The sequence below is a fragment of the Tachypleus tridentatus genome, chromosome 13, assembly GCF_004210375.1.
Source record: "Tachypleus tridentatus isolate NWPU-2018 chromosome 13, ASM421037v1, whole genome shotgun sequence".
In the NCBI taxonomy this organism is placed as follows: Eukaryota; Metazoa; Arthropoda; class Merostomata; order Xiphosura; family Limulidae; genus Tachypleus; species Tachypleus tridentatus.
Window position 1 is genome coordinate 169,174,458 of NC_134837.1, and position 21,017 is coordinate 169,195,474.

At 32.6% G+C, this 21,017-nt stretch overlaps 2 long non-coding RNA genes across 2 annotated transcripts; both read right to left on the bottom strand.

The window, feature by feature from the left end:
• Positions 1 to 585: 585 nt before the first annotated feature.
• Positions 586 to 13,183, bottom strand: LOC143237134 (uncharacterized). The gene is made up of 3 exons (XR_013019879.1): positions 13,086 to 13,183; positions 12,904 to 13,003; positions 586 to 804 (listed from the first exon to the last, which is right to left on the bottom strand). It is a non-coding gene; the product is annotated as an uncharacterized LOC143237134 (long non-coding RNA).
• A 4,131-nt stretch (positions 13,184 to 17,314) lies between these two features.
• On the bottom strand, positions 17,315 to 20,752 carry LOC143239475 (uncharacterized). The gene is made up of 2 exons (XR_013021207.1): positions 20,508 to 20,752; positions 17,315 to 17,850 (listed from the first exon to the last, which is right to left on the bottom strand). It is a non-coding gene; the product is annotated as an uncharacterized LOC143239475 (long non-coding RNA).
• Between the last annotated feature and the right edge of the window lie 265 nt (positions 20,753 to 21,017).

Genomic DNA, 21,017 nt, shown 5'->3' on the forward strand with positions numbered 1-21,017 from the left:
TGAGTTATTTGCTTATTATTTCACTTATTTAATTACTTAGTGACACACAATGTTGAATAAGAAATTCACAAATCGTATTTTCTAGACGATAGCAAAAACCAATAGTCGGGTTATTCTAAGAAACCAATGAATAAAAATAAATCAAACATTTTCCAAACTTCAACAAAACAAGTAAAAATAACTTGCATTTTTGTTACCATTTCAATACAAATTATAGGCGGTTGAGGTGATGAGTTCGTGCAACATAACACTACTTATTTTGAAAATATTTCAAATCTCTATTTTTGCAAAGTGAAGCTCTGAAATATCGTCTGAGAATACTAAACACAACACACACATTTTATTAACAGTTTCTGTGTTTTATCTTCACTTTACACAAAAGTTCATACATCATGTCATATTTTATTACTATGATAAATTCACTTGTTATTTCGATTTGATGTCTTCAACTAAGAAGATAGTTTGGCTTATTATTGTAACTCCAGAGTTACTTTAAAAAATATAATTTTTTTAATGATCTATAACAAAAACATTCAAAACCACAATAGTAAGAAACGATTATAAAGAAATTTTGTTTTTGATTAAAAACTCATCAAATTACAATAATAACAGCATAATATATCTTTTAGAATATGTAAGCTGAAGTGAATAATACAGGGTGGCCCGTAAGTCCCTACCCATCCATATATCTTATGTATCCAGTGTATCTATGTGCTGCCCTTCATTCTCGCTGCATAATATTATGCGACGCCATATTACAATACGTTCTTCAAGTGTAAATGGGCTTACATTGGCCATATTTCTCTGAAAAAAAGAAACAAATTTATAATACATGCGTAATTGAATATAACATAATAACATATGGATGGGTAAAGAATTACGGGCCACTCTGTATAATGGAGAAATAGATAATTTAAGATTAGGGATAAATTTGCATAAATTCCGTGTAGATTTCTTGAAAAACAAAACACTATGTGCCCGCAAACATTTTAATGAATCGGGTTTGAGAAATTTAAATTCAATCACACCTTCATGTTTTCCATTTTTTTTTAGAATGTAATGTAAGACTTAAAATATTATTTTTCAAAAAAATGTTTCATATATTTTTCGCGCCACTTTAAATAGATAGTTGTAAGAGGGCAGAAGATGATCGTACGTAAGTGAAGCGGTTGAATAATACGAGTTAATAATACCCAATGAATAAGACATGGTACGAAAACGGTATGTTAATTAGAACTGTGGACACAATTTAACATACTTTGTATAATATAACAAAGGAACAAGGGTTATAACCTAGATTCAGTAATAGTGCAAATAAAATAACATAAATTCCGGAGAGGTAGGAAGAGGTTAATGCTGAAACTGACCCTTCCTGATCCAAAACCTGAACCGAATCCCATTGAAGAAGGAGTAATTGGTTTATAAAGTCAGTAGGAAGTATAAAACCGTGAAAGCTGTTTCTAAGATTTAAAGAAAAGACAAAATAAAGTAAGAAGAATAAGAAATGTATTATTATTATTAATATTTTCAGTTTGTATATATATATATTTATTTTTCTTTATTATAAATTTTTGTGTATCTATCTACGTCATAATAATTATTATTATATGTATTTTTTATTGTCATGTTATGTATGTACAGTGTATATATGTATTTTTTACTTCTCGCAGTATACATATGTTCGGTGTAAGTATGTATAGCGTTTTTTTTTATTATCTTGTTCATTTGTATGGCCTTTTTTGTTGCTATTTAATTCAAAATTTAAAGTAAGTAAGAATAAGAAATTATAAATTAAATAATTTGCATTTCTATAATAATGAGAGAACATACAGTTAGACTAAGTTTTAATTTAAAAAAGGAAAGTTTTGAGCATTTTTAAAGTACTTGAGTTATATGTATTTTTTTTTTACATTTGGTTTATATATGTATTTAATTTAGTTTGTTTGTGTTTAGTTGAAAGTGGTATTTTGTTGTTTTTTCAGTAAAACTGTACCCTGAAGAGTGACCTTTGAAGTCACGAAATCGAATTAAGAAATTTAATAAAGGAGATAAAAAGTGGAATTGTCTGATATTCCAATGTTTTGTTATTTGTTTACACAAGTGAATCTTGTTAGTGTTTTAGTTATACACATAAAATACTAATTTCATCAAATATAATAATGTGTCAAAAGGTTTTTCTTGCTATTGATGTTTATTTAGTATTTAAAAACGGTTAACGTGTTAAAAAATTGAAGTTATAAAAAAGGGAAAAAGTTGACTTACTGAAAATTTAATTTTTTTTTCAAAAAGTGTAACTAACATTTTTTGCGGTCGTATAAATAAAGCCTATTTTTCATACATTATTATCTACTTGTTAAAACTTGTTTTGATTCTAGAATTTTGAAACTTATAGCCTAGTACTACCATGTAAACTGTAAAATATCTTTTTTTAATAAAATAATTTATTACAGATTAGTATATGTTTACTTTGTAGTGGAAAAACTCTTATTAAGCCTTGCATGCGTTTATTCTTAAATTGGTACCCAATTCCTTAGAAATACATTATATAAACGACTCCTGTTCCCTTCAAAGCTAAAATTTAAAGTAAATTCTTAATCTTGTAAATAGTCTTTAGCATTTAAAAATAAATTTATAAAATCTTTATTACAACAGTGTTTTTCGTTTTGTTTCTTTTAAGTGAACCGGTGATTTCCAAAACAAATTTTATCTGCTGTTTCAATTGTGCTAGCGTTTGCAAGAATATGTCTGATCCGTTAGAGCACGGTTTTTGTAATTATTATAAACTAGTGTTTAACAACATGTACTGTTTTTTTAAGTAACTCCTAATACACAGGTTATGTAGGAGTATGTTTTATTATAATCTCTAATCGATTTAAGTCCTGTTGCTTTTCTTTAAAATATTATGTATAAATTGAAACCATGAGTTTATTTTCAAAAACAAATCTTGAATGAACTGCATACAAATCAAAGCTCATAAATAAATTTTCCAGAATGTCTCAGGATTGTAGAATTTCAGCACGTTTCACGTAGTTATATTGTCATAGTGCTCGTCTACACATTACTAAAATTGTTGGTGAAAATTATTTCTATCTATTTCACTTCAGGATAATATGATGGATCTAAAATTATGGTGTTTCATGTATTAACAGCTTAACTTATTAATTAAAATCCGTTCCAAGTGAGGCTATTTATTAACATGTTTTTTATTACTGTCATTCTTGTTGTTTTCTTAACATGTGTGTTGTTTGTTTGTTTTTGAATTTCGTGCAAAACTACTCGAGGGCTATCTGCGCTAGCCGTCCCTAATTTAGCAGTGTAATACTAGATGAAAGGCAGCTAGTCAACACCACCCACCGCCAACTCTTGGGCTAATCTTTTACCAACGAATAGTGGGATTGACCGTCACATTATAACGCCCCCACGGCTGAAAGGGCGAGCATGTTTGGTGCGACTGGGGTTCGAACCCTCGACCCTCGGATAACGAGTCGAACGCGTTAACACACTTGGCCATGCCGGGCCTTCTTAACATGTGACAAATTTTTCTTGCACATGAATGAATATAAGGGGTAAAGAATTTACAGTTCATTTATGATACAAAATTAATGTTATTTAAAAAAAGCTGCAATTGTAGATAAAATAATACGAATTTATCATTGCCAGAAATAAGTGTACTTCTTTCACATGTAAACTTTATATCTTTTAAGTATGCCAGTTTGTCAGGACTGGAATATAAAATACGTCTTAGACGAAGGAATGTTGTATAATATAAACGAATAATAAAAATAATATGTAACTCAACAGCTTTAAATATGTTACAAACTGTTGAACAGTATTGTTTGAACTTTGCACTAAGCTGTTAGGTCTTTGTTGCATATCACTTTGACATTACTCTTTTGTCACTGTACTATAGTCAGTCGTACTTCATTTTCTTTCCGTGTTTATCTAATGCATTTGGTTTGTACTTATTTATATTAGGAATTGATTCGCACTAATGCAAATGTAATACTTGCTGTTTACAACTGTAATCAAATACAAGCACATATAGAGTGTAGTTATGTTTCTTTCTGCCAGCTTATTATGTTTTTCTTTCGCCTCATTCAGTTTATTCGTTTTCTCATAAGTCATTCAACCTACTTGATGAGCCATCGAGGAGCAACTATTAATAAAAAGACAAATACAGTTTACGTCCCATTGTAGAGAAAACGCGCTTTATTTGGGGGGAGGGGGGATTTGTGGGTGCTATGTTAATGACCAAAGGAATAATTTTAAATATTTTCTTGTTCAACTTCTCATATGTTTATTTATACACCGTGAGAAGTCCCGTAGTACATTAATAATAATAATAACATAATAATTAACAAATATCTTTTTTGTTAAGTGTTCAAAGTGATACACTTATACTTTCCTGTCTTGAAGCACTGAAATAACCATTGATTATATTATATTAATGCAAAACTCAACACAAACACCATAATCTCAAAAGAATTAAAACATTTACAAATGTGATTACTTCCACAGTCACAATGGTAAATAGGTAAAAGTCAAACAAGTAATCCACCGGTTCTACAATTCGTTGGGAGTTGTGAGTCACGGAAAACCAAATAGTCAAAAACCTAGAGCGAATCCTGAAAGAGATGCTGAAAAACAGCTAGGTTGTCACCTGGAATATATCATAGGAACCACACCTATTTTCTGTGGAAAATTTGCAAGGAATATCGTGTTAAGGATGAGCTTGGCCATACAAGCTTGTCTGGGAACAACATTTCACAACATGGAACGTGAAACCACTAACAGATGGAAGACACGAATTAGCTAACAAGTTCAGTCAACGTAACATCCGAATTGTGTCCATTCAGAAACACGCTGGGAAGGTGCCATAAGTAGACATATTGCTTTTAAGCTCCCATAACGCGGAATTATATCGGTATGATAAACTGTAAAGAGCTGGGGCGTCGTTGAGGTCAAAAGTGTGGGTGAGTTACAGGATCATGTCCATAAGACTTTTCCTGGATATGGACGGTATTACAACAGTGAGCACTTTGCACTGCAAGTGGTATATCACGACGGAAAAAAATGAAATTAACTTCTTCAAAACAATAGAAAAAATAAAGCCAGCAATAATTGGGGGTTATCTAAACGATTATGTTGATCACCAGAGAAAAAGGATTCAGAGGACAGGAACATGAGGTGAGTAAATAATATAGAAGATGAAACGATCCTAAATACAGCCTAGGTATATGACCTTGCATTTGTAAACAGTTTTTCGTAAAAGCATAGAACATGATGTAACTTGTACAAAAGTGGAAACTTTAAGAGTCAAATCTACTACATGATAGTTAACAAAAGCAAAATACAACTAGTGGAAAACTATAAGTTAATACCTGAACAGACTTTTACAACGCAAGATTCTTGTGATGAGTATCGAATGTAAAGAAGCGAAGAAATAAAGAGAGGCCAAAATCACACCTACGAACATGTGATGGAAGATAAAAGACATAAAGAAAGAAAGATCAAAAAGAGGGTGTTGCTACATTTCAATGATAGAGAAATGGACCCACAATATCCTGTTGAATAAAGTAGAAAAATGTATACTTGATAGTGCCAAAGAAGCACTGGTGATAGTTGAAAGAAGGCGTATCTATTGATAAGGTTTGGTTTTCTTGGAATTTCGCGCAAAGCTACACTAGGGCTGCTTGCGCTAGCCGTCCCTAATTTAGCAGTGTGAGACAAAATGGAAGGCATCTAGTCATCACCACACACCGCCAACTCTTGGGCTACTTTTTTATCAACGAATAGTGTGACTGACCGTCACATTATAACATTCTCACGGCTAAGAAGGCGAGCATGTTTAGTGTGAAAAAACGTGGTGTAGGTTGTTAAGACCATTATGTTCAAAGTGTCACCAAGTTTATAAAATAAAAGGTAAAAATAAAATAATGCCGAATATTTGATGGCGTATAGAGAACCATTTGAGATTTATAAAAGCAAATCACTCAACAGAAAGTAAAAAAAGAACTATGAAAATGAAGTTAAAAACGGGAGAGTTGGTTGGTTCAGACGGAATTTTGATTGAGGTATGGAGAAGTGGAATGGCTGATATTTTTACTTGAACCTCTCAATGATAATTGAATGAATGTCGTTCACATGGAAGAAAGATGCAGTTTTACCTATTTTCAAGATAAACACCTGTGGGAATTACCGAGGAATAAAATTAATAACTCAAACAATGAAGATATAATAATAAGTAATAGACAAAATAATTTGACAAGAGTGCTCAATCGCACAGAATAAGTTTTGTTTATATCGGGATGCTCAACAATGGGTGCGATATTTGTCTTGATAATTTTTATTGAGAAAACCTAGGAAAGAAGAAGATAATTCATATAGCATTTTTGGACTTGGAAAAGATGTACAATAGAGTACCAAAGAAAAGTTATTTAAGAAAATTAAATCATTTATAAGTATAAAGATTATTGTGTGTATGTATTGTCACCAAGGTGGCTTAAAGAGATTTCCGATAACAATAGAAGTGCATCAGGGGTTTACTTCGAATTCCTACGTATTAATTCTTGTGCTCGATGCACTCAGTGATGGAAGAGATCCAGGAATGAGTGCCATGGACCATGATGTATAATAATGATGCGGTTATATGTAGTTAAACTTAAAAGAATTGAAAGAAAAGAGAATCTAACGGAAGGAACAATTATAGAGAGTGCTTTCTTATAGCAAAGTCACATCAGGCTATCTGCTCAGCCCACCGATGGGAATCGAAACCTGATTTTAGCGTTGTAAATCCGTAGACATACCGCTATACCAGCAGGGGGCAATTAGAGAGAGAAGATCTGAACTTAAGTATGGTAAGAACCAAAAATATTATAAGTATTTTATTCCTGATGCACAAGATGGCGAAACCATTAACAATCTTGGTAAACTTGCAATATGGTTATAAAACAATAAACACCTAAGATCAGTAATTCAGATTGATAAAAATACTGTGGAAAGCACGAAAGCCGGACAGCAATAGGATGAATAAAATGGCGTGAGGTATCTGGAGTCATATGAGACAGAAAGGTAAATACCTGTGAAATTAAAAAGAATGGTGTGTAGTCTTAATAGCCTGACTAGTTATAACGTATTGAATTGAATGTTGTTCAATAAAGAAAAAATACACACTTGTTGCACGCGGTGGAGAATATTCCAACGGATGTTTAGAGTCTTCAAGAAAGAACGAATCCACAACACGTACGTTTGAGTAAGTATAGGTGTGATAGCCATAACAATAACAATACAAAGAAACTTCCTTATACAGTATAGATACATCGTGCAAAGATAAGAGAAGTGGTTTGACAATATTAGTCAGATCGATGGAAATTCATAATAAATGATCCAAAGAAAGATCAAGGAAAGGGATTGCCTGACACCATTAGAGAGGACATAGAGAAAATAAAAGTAAAGCCAAATCCTCATTTCAACACATATATATTATAGTCTTGAAGGACAAATCTTTTGTTTTAATCTTCAGAAAACAGTAAGTTTCAGGTTTAATTAAAAGCGTTAAGACAAATAATTAAAAATAACCCAATATGCTATAACAATTGTAAATGCAAGTTTTTAAATAATATAAATATTATAAACAGTAATGCTATTTTACAACATTTAGAATATCATTAATATCATGAAATAACACATTTAACAGCTTAAAGTGACGGGGTGGGATTTAAAATTTTACATTTAAGATATTTTTTAACAAAATTTATTTCTCTATTAAATAAATATTTATCATCCGTGGTTCATTTCTATCCTACAGTATGGAATAACCTGCTAGAAACTTGTGTTACTAGTGTATGAGAATACAACATTATCTTTTCAAAACTTAAATATATTAGTTACGTATTTTATATATTTATAAAATAACACATAAAATTAGTAAAAATAAAATATAAAGTATTTAGAGAAATTTGTTCGCACCAAAACTTTAGTATTCCAAATAAAATCACAATTTGTTTTTGCTTTACTTTTAGGGGCAATGTTACACAATGGGCTATGTGTGCTGTGCCTAAAACAAGTATTGAAATCCCGGATTTTAGTGTTATAAATAGACAATTATTTAGTGGTAAAAATATGTGCACTAAATATTTAAAATTATTATTTACCAAATACTGTTCATGTGTATTAAAATCTTCAATATACCTCTGAGTATAGTTATTGTGTTTTTATTGGTATAAACATATTTACGAGAGTAAACATGAGCCACACTCCATTAAATCTTGTGGATAAGTCTGACATTGTTGCCAGTGTTAAGACATCAAATTGAAGTTGATCTCCCCCCCCCACGCTTATAACAGAAAAATCTCTGTCAAGGAACATGATTCATATACACAATGTCAATGTATCATTCCAATTCCCCAAATATAGTTTATCACTCTAGACAAGTAGCAAGTTTTGTGTTGATCACCGACATGAGTTTACAACCGTAATACCTAGAACTCTGAAATATAAACTTCTGAATTTCTCTATCTCTAAATTTTTCTTCAAAATGTCCAGAACTAGCTCGTATGTTTATGGAAACAATGCCATAAACGTTAATACTTTAATATCTTAAGTACTTATACCACTGCTAATTTATTTATACAATTCTTAAATCATGAATATTATTCTAATTTTAAAATAAAGCGACAGGGGGCAGGACACGTTAATTGTGTGAACTTGAACTGAGCGCAACATATGTTTTGACAAAATGGAATATGGTGAGAATCATTAACTCAGTATTTTGCAAATTTTGTTTATAAATAGTTCTGTAACTTTTCTCTCAGACTATAGTTATGTTTCTACAAATACTTGACATGTCACTGTACGAAATCGAGAAATATTATTGGGAAAAATTAAACCCTAACCATCAGAGGGAAACTTCCAACAAATAAGAAAGATAATAAATGGATTCTGAGCTTTTCATTATAACTGACATAACTCAAAAGTCTTTCCAACAGCCATATTTAACAACCATTAAACTAAAACTGAGAGTTACAAGTCATGGGGTTGAGTCCTCGAAGAGTATACAATTGTTGTGCCACTGTTAGGCTGAAGAATGACGAAAATATTTAATAACTACTGATTCTGATTTACTAAATTTCGTGAAAAAATCGAGTGAACTAACATAAAGAGCACTTGATTGGTAAAATTGGCTACTGTAGCACTAAAGTAATTTAAAATCTTTGCGCTAGGCTTGGCATAGCCAGGTGGTTAAGCCACTCGTCTCGTTATCTGAGGGTTGCAGGTTCACATCCTCGTCGCGTGTTCGCCCTTTCAGCCGTGGAAGCGTTATAATGTAACGGTCAGCCACACTATTCGTTTGTGAAAGAATAGCTCAAGAGTGTTACTAAAAAATATACAACATGATTACACGAAACATTCATCAATATTAGGTTCAAAGTGGGTGTCGCGTCCATTTAATTTTGTATCCAAATTCGAATCACACTCCACTGGATTAAACTAGCAATAGAAGTTGCTGTAATAAATCATTGCCATCTCTCCTGCAAGTGGTATAGCAATAGTTGGAGTGGTACTTATGCATGAGACATCGGATGATCAAATAAGCCACTACAGAAGGAGTTTCTTCTCGTAAATAGATAAGCCATTGTAGAAGCTGTGTTAAAACTAATTGTACGATGAGGCAAAAGAATACACCAGCAACAGCAGTGGCAACTACAGTTTTAGTTTCTCTCCAAAGCAACCTCTAGGATGGACGATTACTACCGAAGCTCGACTGCTAGTTCGCTTCAGAAGATAAGGTTCAGCTGCCATTACCTCACATAAGACAACATGGCTTTTCAGGTCCTGTTGACATGGCTTTACTGTCTCTGTAATAGAAATTGAACTCCCAAAGATGACAGTTTAAAGTACTTGTAAGAAGCAAATGTTCCCAAAAACCAGTTATGCTGCATGGGTTTACTTGGCAGCCCGTCATTAAAATTAGTGACAAATATATTATTGCAATTGACACATGATCAGGAAAACCTTCTCATGCAACTTCCTCAGACTATCTATTTAGCTGCTAAGCTTATTGCAACCTTTGCCTACAGGCTTTAAATTTAGCTTTGTTAACTCCTTTGTTTGCCACAAGGTATGATCTATAGCACAAACCATTAACAAGCATGTTCTAGTAATGGGGTTTCGTCCAAATGCGCTGAGGTATAGTGTCAAACCACCTATACTCAGAATCAGATGTTCCAGCTTACGTCTCTGAGTCCATTGCAACCAAATATTTGCTTAAAGTACTTGAAAAAACGGTAAAAATACTTCATACTATAATCCCTTAATCATTGGCACGTATTTCGCATAATAACAATAACTAAATGCTGGTACACATACAGGATGATGACTGTTACAATATTCACCACCACGATGCAACTAAAATATTGTCAGTTGCTATAAGACTCCCATTCTCTTCCAAAATCAAAGATATGTGCACAATGATGAATGTAGCATCCTTGGATAAAGCCTGAAGTAGAAACATTGTTTAAGGATACATACTATCAAAAGGATTTACCTACTAAAATGACTATTGACTGCTCTAAAGATCTTAAGGATCTCGGTAAGTTGGTGTTTTCTTCTCTTCCTGATGGTGCCACATCTCTATACATCAAACTTCACCTAGCGCAAGTACGTTTTTCCATTTCTCTAGCCTTTTATTGACCCATACCATCCATCATCTGGATATGCCTGGGCTCAAGCCAACAGAAGTCCCATCAGAACTGCCTCAGTTAATATTATAGTGCTCATGTTTATAATAACCAACATCTCCCATCCTACTACAGCGTTTAGGTGGTAACTAGCAGTTGAGGTTTCTCCTTACTTACTATCAAACTCTCATTATTGTTTGAAAGCAGTTTCAGAATTTACACATGCCTTCTAATAAATTAGATTGAGTATTCTGATATACTTATGCCAAATAAATAGCTATAAATATCAGCAGTACAACAAGTTGCAAAATTGTTATGCAAAGAATAAAATAAGCATTGACAGAAAAACAAATATAAACACAAGGAAACTAGTAGACTTTATTTATAAGTGTATACATGCAGGGATTTTACTGGTAATGGTAGATTTCAGTATTCATTGTACGACTTCTTGCTGTTAGAGCAGGAAAAGGATTTTCATACCTCTAAAAGACGGAGGCAACATTTAGAATAACGGTGATACCACATTTTTATGTCAAGCTAACATAAAATGTGACATTCCACAGTCTTAGATGACCCAAGTAAATGATAAATTTTATAATAAGCTTCCAAGGAAGATAAATTCCCAGTTCATAAGAAACATGTGTTGTTACTAGTCTCACTTTTTATAACCTTTTAGACGTATTCATGAGTATGTAGTTCATTATGACGTATGTAGATAATGACGTACTTGAAAAGAAGTAACCTCACTATTCGTTGGTGAAAGAGTTGGTGGTGGGTAGTGATGACTAGCTACCTTCCCTCTAGTCTTACACTGCTAAATTAGGGACGGCTAGCGCAGATAGCTCTGGAGTAGCTTTGCGCGAAATTCAAAATACATACTTCATACTGCAAAAGTCACCTCAACTAGGAATGGAGCACTTTGAGGTAAAGTCAGCATTATTATTAGTATTTGATATCAGTTTCAACTATAAGAGTATTATCAATTGATTTTTTAACTTGAAAAACTTTTGACTCTTCCAAGGATCCAGGATTTGAGCTACTTTAATGATAGTGTTGAAGCTCTTTTTGGTAAACATTGTCTCCCATGCAAATACCAGCACCTACCTTGTTCACAAGTGGCTTTTATCAGTGGTTAGCAACGTTTTGATCAATCATCAAGCATATGGGTGTTCCCCAGAAACTATTTCAGTTAGCACTGGAATATCCATGCTGATCTTTGACACCACAGCTCATTATTGTTGTCTTATTCTTCTGAATGGGAAGGTAGCCAAAAAAGTAGCTCAGAAACAGCGAGAAGTTTCTGTATCCATCAAATAACACCTCTAAAGATCAATATGGATTGAAAATGTTGCCTTAGCTTTCGCCGTAAAGGGCAAAACTCTCAATCAAGGCTGAAGCCTGTTGCAGTCCTTGCAATACTCTGAGATTGTATACTTAACAGCAACTTCTTTCTCTTCTCTCCAAGTTTTACATATCTTTAGAAAGTTTCCTTTCGTGTTGACGGTTTCTAAACTTTACAACACCAGAGTCAAGTAGAATAAAGAAGAACAGTTAACATCATCTCAATACTAAATATATCCTAGTTATGGCACTGTAATGAAATGCAATAAATTAAACATTGATGTCTGACAGAAACGTAGAAGTTTCAGAAACATTACACAGAAAGTAAAATTAACAAAGAGAGAAAAATGAACAAATAGACAGGATCTCTATTTATAAGTAAAAGAATTATATATAACCTCAGTTTGTGTAAACGTTTTTGCATTTTAAATATTTTATATTTTTAATATGATTTGTGTCCTTTTTTACCTTTATTTTGTGCTGTGTTCATGTTGTCTTTTCTTATGTTCATTTTATCTATATACCAGTTTGGTTGGCTTAATTTTCTATTTCGAAACTTAGATTGTTCAGGTTTTGTCTTTTGACATACTAAAATGTTCATGCGTGTTTTTTCTACAAATAACTAGTGACTACTTCGTAAACCTTCGCTGATCTTCTAGCTTACACAAATATTATATGCAATAATTATATATCAATAAAGATTACACTTATGTGACCTATTTCTGTGCCATATTCTTCTGCGATGAGATACTGACAATTTCATGGGGTGATACAGAAACTTGTACAAATTACTATCATTAATAGTTGATGTGTGTAATAGGAATGATTACTGAAATAGGCAATCTGAAGCTTGTGAGATGACGTATTAGAAGTTAGATCTAACCTAATAGTTTTGCATCAGCTGCATTCACTATTCTGATTTCTGTCTTCAATCTTGTGCAGGCGTGTTTAATCCAGCTCCAACAGCCAGAAAATTCAACAATCTATATAAAAGACAACTGATATTGATAACAATTCAACATTTCTTTACCTTTGAATAATGATTATGTTTATTTATTCACTTACGTTTTCTTGGTTTTCTTCGCTGACAACGTTCATTTTATTCTTTGCGTAACATTTCTGGAACCTTTTTTTTATTTTGAATACTTACAACTTTCTCTTGGAAATCGGTGTATTTTAATATTACATGGATACATGTATTTATACCATCCTTCAAAACGTTAACAATCTCATTCCAGGAAAAAGACAAAAAAACTGGGTCGGACAAATATATGTTCTATATAGTAATCGAACGTAACCTTTATGTAAACTGAAAGATTAGTACAAGCGTCTCACATCCGGATTCCTTTGACCTCAATAAGCACCTACAGAACATGTGCACGAAAGCTCTGAAATATTTATCAAGATAAGCCTAAATAAACCTATATTCAGTCTAGCTATGAAAAGAATGAAATTAGAAACTTTTCAACCAAGGCACCAGTTTGCTGATAAGTTTTTTAAATCTGGTTTTGAGTATTTATTGTGAAAAAAACAATGAAATCCTGAGAAAGATTTGTTTGTTTATTTATTGTTAGGCACAAAGCTACACATTTACCACTTTGTGCTGTGTCTACCACGGCGATTGGAACTCGGTGTTATGAGCCTTCAGACTTATTGTTGAGTAAATTGAGGGTGGGGGGCTTCCTGAGGAAAAGTGGATGATTGGTTTTAATTAAGCACAAAGTTACACAATGGACTATTTGTGCTCTGCTTACCACTGATATCGAAACTTTTAGCAATATGAGCCCACAAACATACCGTTCTGAGGAAAAAGCAGAAAATTGAAATCTGAGATTCTTAAATTACTTTCAACGTACCAGTATGCTTTTAAATATATTCTGTAATTAAGTGTGATTTTTTAACTAACAAAAAATATTATGTGTGTAATAACCAACTAGACAATTAACTTAAGTCGTTATTCAACACTTGAAATATGTATTGATGTAGTATATTATACTGTTCCTAACTAAAAGCAGCATATTGTAGGTGTTAAAGAATGTGGCAACCAAAAACAAGTTTACCCTAATATCTCATCAGATAGTGATTAGAGAGGAGTAGGAAGAGCGTGAGTATGTATTAGGTGTAGATTTGAAACAAAATGCCTACCCAGTCAAGAAATAGTCAAGAAAATTCAAACTACAAGTTTTTTGTACTCGCATGAATGCAGTCATCATCTGTACGTTTTACTTTCTTTCAGGAATATCTGGGAGACAGTCGTTATATTATTAATTGAAGATTACACTATATAACAAAATTTTAACTTTTTCTTGTTCCTGGGCAGAAAGTGTTATTTCCCAATTGCTTAGGCCTAAAGTAAATGGACCTATTATTCCCTTCAAACTTTTCTTTTGTGACCTGGGAGCATATAACGAAAACATGATGGGAGACTATATTTGGGGACTGATATGTGAAAGTGATTTACATTACAGGTGTAAATCTCGAAAAACTACTCGCTTCTAAACATTTTTGTATAACTTTAGTATAAATACATGTGCATCTTGATTCATGGGTTGTTTTATTCAGACCTTATGTAAATGAAAATGTGCAAATTTGCCCGTTTTTACATAGAAAATAGGTTAATTTCTAAATTTCATTATCCAGGTCACAAAAGCAAAGTTTGAAGGGAATAATGACTATTTTCTGTACTCTTACAACATAAAAAATTAAGAAATAACGCATTCTATTCAGGAACAAAATTTGTGTTACATAATGTTATCATCCCCTCTTCAAAGTTATTGAAAAAATACAAAAAAATTAAACCAACGACAATAGTTCATTACAAATCAAATATATTAACTTTGTTAAAACACACAACAGATGTTATCGAAGTGTCTAGTTCATTTAACTACAAGTTTTTTTAAAATATTTTTATAAAAGATTCCCATCTCATTCATTGTACTTTCTTATAAACGTATTGTAATTCTTTATTATCCGGCTCGGCATGGCCAAGTGATTAAAACACTCGACTCATAATCCGAGAATCACAGGTTCAAATCCCCGTCACCCCCAAACATGCTCGCTCTTTCAGCAGTGGGAATGTTATAATGTGACGATCAATCCAACTATTTGTTGGTAAGAGAGTAGTCCAAGAGTTGGCGGTAGGTGATGATGACTAGCTGCCTTCCCTCTAGTTTTACACTGCTAACTTAGGGACGGCTAGCGCAGATAGCCCTCGTGTAGCTTTGCGCAAAATTCAAAAATAAACTTTATTATCCTTTGCATGACATATCCACCTAAACAAATGTCTGCTATAAGTGTTCATTTACAGGTAATTAAGAAGTATGTGAAAAAACGCTAAGTGACGTATCATTTATATTAATATATTGCTTGTGTTTTCTTTCGCTAGCCTATGCTTTTACTTAATACATCACTATTACTAGGCTAGAATCTGTTATGTATATTCTTTAATCAGCAACAATTGACTTAATTTTAAAGATTTGTTGATTTTGACCTTACGTCCGAGCAGAATAAGAAATCACTACACAAAGTACGTTTATTGCATAGTTATTGAAGAATAAACATTGATGCTGTTTCAGTTATTTTATGATCGTCAAAATATTAGAAAAACATTATTAGCTGTTTCTTGATATTGTTGAACTTCCGGGATCCACCGAACATTGATCTCAGTTATCATATCCATAATCCGCAAACATCTGCTTTGTTGAAAATGTTTTATATGTAAATTACCTGATTAACCTTATTCGCTTTCCAGTGACTCGGGGGAAAGTCTGTGGGCGTATAGCACTAAAAACGGGATTTCTATATCCTTGGTGGATACAGCATAGATAGCTAATTCTGTAACTTTGTGCTTAACAATAAATAAACCCTATTTTACACGGATTTTTAAGATTTGGTTTACATGGGAAAGGTAACATCCAATCTTGGTAACACTTGGCAATCCTGTAGATTATCATAACTTCATTCTGGAAATGTATTTTTGGTTAATTAATATGTGTCCAGACTCATTTCAATGTTATCAAAGTAGCTGCTGAAATATATTTTACACATTTGGAGTATCTACTTTAGTTAGCCATACTTTGTATTTTACGCACTGTTTGTTTGCCATATTTTGCTATTATGTAGCCATACTAAAGATAATAATATTAAAATATCTATTTCATATAATGATATTTTCCTTCTTTACGTAATTGAATACGTCTCTTCTCAGGCAACGTATAACCCTTATAATATCATTATTGTACTACAAATAAATAAAATGTTGAATTATTGGATTTTAAGACAGAGCGCATATGTGGAAGCCGAATTTCATTTATTATTCAAGTTCCCGTCAAAAGTAAGTTAACTTTTCAGCCCAACTTCAGTTATAACTCTTTCGTTAAGAGATATACTCTTTAATTATGTTATGATTTAAAATGAATCATCACTATTATTGCTTGCTTCCAAAAGGATAAATGAATCCGAGACTTGACTAAGTTTACAAGATAAGTCCAGACGAGTGGCATAGAAAGAATATGAGAAAACTTTAAATGTTCACAAGACCGGACTTTGTTTTAGTTATTCTAACTTAATACCCAAATTATGGAAAGCCAGCGCCATTCGTCTTATCCTTTTCATTTGTCAAGATTCTCTTTCTTGATCTTTCATTCTTGGTGGACAGTGGGAAGTCTACGTACTTGCAACGCAAAAATCAAGGGTTCGATTCCTCACGTTGGCAAAGTAAATAATACAGTAGTCCATATATCTAATTTTTTACTGAGACAATAACAATTTTCTTGGTTGCTGCGATTTCAAAAGATTTCTCAATGTTTGTAGAGTTCCTCATCCACAGTATTTTCTTTAATTTTACCAGCTGTAATAGCTATATTTTTCTAGAGATTTTCTATAAGCATCTTTGACATTTTCCAAAAGAAATTTCATTTATTTTTACAATTTCAACAGGATTAAACATTTCAGTCTCATCAGGATGAATTCTAGTTTTGTATTTAAGTGGATACGAGAAAAATGTAACACTACAAAGTAACTTTAGCTAATTCACATGAAGAAATTTTTCCTCAGGCTGAATTTTTACAAATTTTGGATTTGTTATAGAAAACAAAATTAAAGTTCCAACGATAAACAAATTCCTTCTAATATATAGTGCCTATTTTTTTCAGAATTAAACGAACATAGTGTGACTATTTGAATGTGTTTCTTTAATTCCAACACTCTGATAGAAGATCCAGTGTTTGTTTTGTTTTATTTTAATATTTCGCGGTGGAGTTGACAAACGTAGTAAGAAAAATTGAACACAAATAGATACAAAACAATATTTTAATCAAAAAATATATGAATTCTTCAATAGGTTTAGCAAATGTTCATAGGAAACAAAAATATTCAACTTAGTTTCAACTCTACACGTCAAATTACAAAATGTTCGATATTTCACTGATTTGGCATATCTATCCCTACATTAAAATCTTTTTTTTTGCCCGATTAAAACCAAATTGATGTACTCGTCATCTGAAGGCCACTCGTTGCACCCATGAAACGTTATCAGGCTGTAATGGAGTGATAACAGGGTAAAATGTTGCATTTCGACTTAGTGATGCCCATATAGCACATGGTGTGGATAAGGGAGATCTAAGTTTCCATGTACGTTGTGACGGAAAGGGTAGGCTAAACCATAGCTTATATATGGTGTAGCGCTATGAATCCTGAGATAACCATCGGAGCCAAGACTATTGCCGTACCCCTGAACTGGGTCGTACACACCAACAAATGGATGGTTGTATTCTGCCGTCAGAGAACGCACCAGGATAGTAATCAATACCAGGACAAAAAATGTAGTAAACTGAAAAATTAAATTTAATAAAGTCAATATTTTTATAAAAAGTAGAATATAAACTTTAAACTACCGCTAATTTAATTTTTATGTAAATTTCAGTGTGAAAATAATAAATGAGAGTTTTAAAAATAATACGGAATAGAACCAATTAAACGATAATTATGTTCTTTCTTAATTTTTTTAATACAGTTGTGAATTGAATTGACCTCAGAAATACAATATTATAATAATAACAAACTTCAAACTACAAGCGTTGAACGTATTTACATACGTTAGTTTAATCGGAAACCATAATAACTCGAATAAATTTTCTCATGTACTTAAAAATATGCTTGTGACACACTGTTGAGCAACAAAATATGTTACTAAAATTTTGTAATATAGAATACGTATAGATAAGTAAGTAGATACACGAAGATAGAAGAAGCCAGCCGCAAAACATACAATGCTGTTAAATTAGGTGGTTAAACACCTATAGCAAATAATCAGTAGGTAAATATTTATGTTTTTTGTCAAGGTCTCTAGTTTACCTGCTGCTTAAGGCATAGCTTCGTAGAAACAATACATACAATATAATTGATTTGTTGAGACTTGTTTTAAAACACTCTCTTGAATGTAGTGAAAGCCACATGCATGATGAAAATTTTTTATCACAGTTTAATATTATGATATAAGGTAACGTCAGTAACGTCTACACTGTTGCAGTAACCAAAACGTTGTATTTGTCCGTTCCGAATATCTCCTCAGAAATCTTAGAATATAAAGTCTGATAAAAAGAAAACTTTAACAATATATCTCTGAAAAGTGTTTTCTTCCTAGAAGAACTTTTCATTGATTAATTTAAAATAGTTTTGAAAAGAAGCAGTGTTGCTGTGTTTTTCGTATAGCAAAGCCACATCGGGCTATTTTCTGAGTCCACCGAGGGGAATCGAACAACTGATTTGAAAAAAAAAGAAGTGAGAGGTTTTCTTTAGATAAACCACATGTATGCTATAGAGATAGTAAATGAACAAACAATGAATTATAAGCATATATATAATAAAAACTATTTTACGTAGAGAGCATATGTGTTTAAACAGAGCAATGATCTATGTTCTTCGGGCATTATATACATATGTTTATTTATCAGAAAAAGAAATGTTATCGCGTGGCAGCGGTAAAATTAACAACAGCTCTCTGACTTGAAGTAATGATCTGGACTAGTCAAGAGTAGGAACAACAGCTAGATTGATAAAGTCAACTACCTTTGTCTGTTACCAGAGCCACTCCCACGTTTTAGAGTACAGACACCTACGATGATAATTTAGTGTTTCTGAACAGTCGTTTTTATTTTCTACTTGGTGGGACAGTAGTTAGTCTACAAACTTGCAACGCTGAAACCCAGGTCTCGATTTGTTGCGGTGAATTCAGCAGATAGCCCAGTATGGCTTTACTTTAAAAATAAAACTTTTTCTTTCGGGGGTTGTAGAGAGAAATTTACCCCAAAGTATATACGAAGCAATTTCCAGTATTGTATGGTAAAAGACATTATTATAAGAGGTCAGCTAACTGCGCTCCCCAGTGGCACAGCTATAAACCAGGTTTTGATACCTGTGGTGGACAGAGCACAAATAACCCATGTGTAGCTTTATGTTAAACTACAAACGAACAAGCCGCTAACTGCAGTGCTGGCTAAATTCTTAAATTCGTATGATAGATGTGAATTATTTTAAGGCTTCAAAAATATGTTTCTTTAGCTTCCTGGTCACGTTACGTCACCGGAGTTGATACATACAGTGTATGTACTATTAGCTTAGTAAGGCATCTTCTTAAACGAGGACACAGTACGGTTGAGAATATATTCCCCGAAGTAGCAATAGAGGCTATTACCCTATCGGTGAGTGTTTCACACCCAGTTTTTCTTTTCCTGTCGCTTTCCTTTCACTGCTGTGAATGTTAATCGAATACCAGGCTTTTACTGAATCACTAATTAAATTCATAACCTGTTCCATGGGTGAGTGGTTACGTAATAACAGAAAAAAAAGCCAGTAATTAAATTCCTTTCTCTACTAGAATAATGCCATAAAATTACTACAAACCATGTTATAAACTACACGAATGTGTTAACTTTATTCAGACATTTTATTTGATTACCTGGGATTGAATATCATTGCTGAATGTATTTATTATTATTACGATGGCAGTTCAACCATCAGCAGTAATTAGTAAAGTTTCAATGAAAGATATTTTTTGTAACAAGTTCATAAAAAACACAGGATCTTCACCAACGTGTAAAAGACTGAATGTGTTTTATATAACTGTAGATGTGATTTAATTACGAGCAAAAATTTGCCTTATTAAATTTTATAATATAGGTTAATATTAACTATAGGGTTAGTTAAAAGTATATTTTCAAGTTTTACTTTTTTGCTGTTTTTTTATAAATATCATGTAATATTCCACAAGTACACATCATGATACACCTTGAAACGTACATTACGTTTACAGTTCAAGAGCTCGGAATAATTGTATTATTGTCCTAAGAGTTATTCAAACGATTCTGCGAATTTCAGTGCCTTAATATAGAGTTTAACGTATCTTTCCTAAGATTGAATCAAATATGTATGTGTTTATTCAGTTTCTGTATATTTTCTATACTGTAAGAAAACAGCCTAAACACTTACCTTGGCAATCATTTTGGTGAGACCAATTTCGTCGTCCGATATCTGAGTCGATCTGCTTGGAAATCAGAGCCAGCTAATCTGTGATTAAAGCTATAGGTCTAGTGTCCTGCACCCATTCCTTGTTGCCCTAAATAATTTGTTGGTTAGTAGCTTTAAACTCCACCTATTTCTGTTATTCCGCCTTCAATACCTGAAATATTCCAGTCGATAAAAAGCTTTTTGTTTCGATGAGACACCATAGGTAACACCTTCGTAGTAACCTGGTTGCTGTAGTTATCAGGCCAAAGTGGTCACACCAGGTATTACAACTAGGTTACAGTAACAGTGGTTGAACGACAGGGCTGTTTTGTGAATGTTGTTCAGTTCTTAAAGCAAGGCCTACATTTTTTACTGTTGTTGTTTTTTTCTGGAAATAGAGGTGTGAAGAAAAAAAGAAAGCGATACAAAAGGGATATTTAAGGTATCGACTGCTTCCAGTTAAATTTGTATGAGAAAACTTCAACCGTTTAA